The sequence below is a fragment of the Quercus suber genome, unplaced genomic scaffold (genome assembly GCF_002906115.3).
Source record: "Quercus suber isolate HL8 unplaced genomic scaffold, Cork oak 2.0 scaffold_510, whole genome shotgun sequence".
NCBI classification, from domain to species: Eukaryota; Viridiplantae; Streptophyta; class Magnoliopsida; order Fagales; family Fagaceae; genus Quercus; species Quercus suber.
Window position 1 is genome coordinate 85,154 of NW_027069959.1, and position 3,222 is coordinate 88,375.

Sequence of the window (3,222 nt, forward strand, 5' to 3'; positions counted from 1 at the left end):
CTACTCACGCACTCACTACACTGGTGTTAATAATGGCCTATATTGGCCACAAATTAAGAGAATTGAGTTGTCACACTACCAATACATATTCAATGGTTTAGGGTCCAGTGATTAGGATCTAATATGTGTGGATTAGGACCTACTTAGAATTTTGAACCACTTTGAGTGAATGCTGCCGGTGGATCTTCACTTGGATGGGTCCCACAAGTATAAGAAATTTCTGAGTCAGTCATGCGCCAAAAACTAGGTGAGTTTTCCAAGTTGGTTGCTCTTTTTAGTCATTTTCATTTATAAAAAGAAATAAATATTGCCATATTTTGATGATTGAGATTAGATGCAATGCCTAGGGTATTACAATACTTAAGAGTATTGGACTTGATGCAATTCCTATGAATGATTGAAATTGATAGTTGTAAAAAACAACTTTCAATCTCAACCATTAATTCAAAAAAGTTAAGAAATGTAAAACGTAAAATTTAAAAACATGAAAAGTGAAAAAAACAATTGTGAAAGGAGATGAATGAAGGGTATTGCACCAGATTCTAATCCATGTTTTGACTACTTTGCTACAACTTTTGGCAATCTTGATGAGTTTTCCAAGCTGGTTGCTCCTTTTAGTCATTTTCATTTATAAAAAGACATAAATATTGTTGTGTTTTGAGGATTGAGATTAGGTGCAATGCCTAGGGTATTACAATACCTAAAGTATCGCATCTGATGCAATTCTTATAAATGGTTGTGATTGATAGTTGCAAAAAGCAACTTTCAATCTCAACCATTAATTCAAAAAAGTTATAAAAAAAAAAAATTAAGAAAGGTAAAAAGTGAAAGTTAAAAAGGTGAAAAGTGAAAAAAATTTGTAAGAGGAGATGAATGAAGGGTATTGCACCGGATCATAATTCGTGTTTTGACTACTTTGGTGTAACTTTTGGCAACCTATTTCGCACTTGATAATATTGGCAACCTTGATGAGTTTTCCAAGTTAGTTACTCTTTTTAGTCATTTTCATTTATAAAAAGACATAACTATTGTCGTGTTTTGAGGATTGAGATCAGGTGCAATACCTCTAGGGTATTGTAAAACCTAGAGTATTGCACCTGATGCAATTCTTATGAATGGTTGAGATTGATAGTTGAAAAGAGCAACTTTTAATCTCAACCATTAATTCAAAAAAGTTAAGAAAAAAAAATTAAAAAAGGTAAAAAGTGAAAGTTAAAAAGGTGAAAAGTGAAAAAAATTTGTGAGAGGAGATGAATGAAGGGTATTGCACCGGATCCTAATCCGAGTTTTGACTACTTTGCTACAACTTTTGGCAACCTATTTAGGGTTTGATAATATGCTCACGGTGCTAATAAGTAAACCAAAACCAAAAATGCTCACAAGCGGCATTAAAAGTGTGAAGCATCAAACTGCCATGCTTTTGGCCCCTGAGGAAAACAAACTTCCCAGCTTTCTTAAATTTCCTACTGGAATAAAATCGAAAAATATGAAACTAACGTCACAAACTCGAAATAAATAAAAGGATTGTGTTGCATGAATATACGAAAGAATCGCTCACAATTAAAATTTCCTATTGAATATGTGGGGCCCGTGGGCCTGATAGCCTTGGCCCATCGGGTAGCAGGCCCAAGGCCCATGCCGAGGAACACTAACTATTCAAGGCTAAATTGGGGAAAGCCTCTTTTCCCAATCCACGCCGAAAACCTCCTCATCCTCGGCCTGACAAGGGTGATTTTCGGGAAAGACCAGGCCTAAAGTAAGCTGTCACCCTCGCATTTAATGCATTCGCCTAACCCCCCTGGCCGCATTAATGGGGATATAACCCCTTAGCAGGGCAACGTTGATCAGAGTGAACCATTCGAGTACTGATAAGGCCTCTGATGGGACGGACGGCCAAAAGAGAGGCAAATGAATGATCAACAGATGGAATAAGGAGATAGGAAGATGAAGACTATATAAGAAAAGCAAGTAAAGTAAAAAAGGGGGGGGGGGGAAAGGAAAAGCAAAAGGCCTCCTCGGCCCATGGCCGTGGAGCATCCTCCCAGTTGTAAAGAAATTCTAAGTATCTTTTTATAAATGAGAGTTCATGTTTGATGAACGACGGCCAGCGCCTAAACCTTTAACCCACTCTCTATAAATTTATTGTTTGGGCTTGTTAGGCTGAAAACCCATTCATACTCAGGATCAATCCAAATTGAGTCCCTACAATTGGCGCCGTCTGTGGGAAGGATTAGGGTGCTGGCCGGCGCACCAGGCGAGTGTTCTAAGTATTCGTTTTACAGTAGGTTGAAAAAAGAAAGAAAGAAAAAAAAAATAGAAGATTTGACAGCGAAAAGAGAAATCTTGATATTGTTATTTCATAAATAGAAAGAGTACAAATTACAATCAGAGGCTCAGGCAGGCATGTTTTACAAACAAATTTACAAGTTAATCCTACCAGCTATTTCTACAATCAGAGGCCCAGGTGGAGCCGCCCTAAGAAAAAACTAGCCAGTGGGAAGTGTCAAGCCGTCCCTTTATTGGTATAAAGAGAATGGGAGAGCTTGACAAAAGGCAGAGAAGGGGGAGGGCCATCATGTTTCCAGGCCACCGACAACTCCCTTCTCGGCCAGGCGAAGCTGGAACAAAGAGAGGAGCAGATGCAGGGGCTTCGGGATACCTTCCCCCATGATGTTCCCTTGATTCTCTCCAATCCTCATGAGTGTTGGCCGTTGGAGATGGCAACACTCGAGCACCGCCCATGAGGTGAATTCGCACGTCTTCTTCGTCGGGGATGCGCTCCGAGGAAAGACGTTAGGTACTCTAACAACATCCCTCCGGGCCACCTTGTAGGGCGCCATCGGGGTTACGCCTAGATTCTGCCGCACCGAAAGCCCAGTGGGGGCTGCGGCCATACCGACTTTTGCCAGCTCCAGTCACAATTCCGGCGGGGTTGTTAAAAGGGCTTGGAAAGTTGGAAGAATGTGTTCTGTTTTTCTGTTTGTGTTGAAAGGTCCATGGGTTGTGGAGAAACCATCTCGCCACCTTTTATAGGGGGTGGGGGTAGTAAATTGAATTGCTAATCATCATATACAGGTAAGTAAAAAAAAAAAAAAAAAAAGGCTCAAAGATCCCCTTTTTTTATCCTCTCTTAACATGTGTGTGCATGTATAATATATTAGAATCAAAGCTCTTCATGAATCCAAACTATGAAAGTTCACTCTCAATAACAATTAAGTGGCA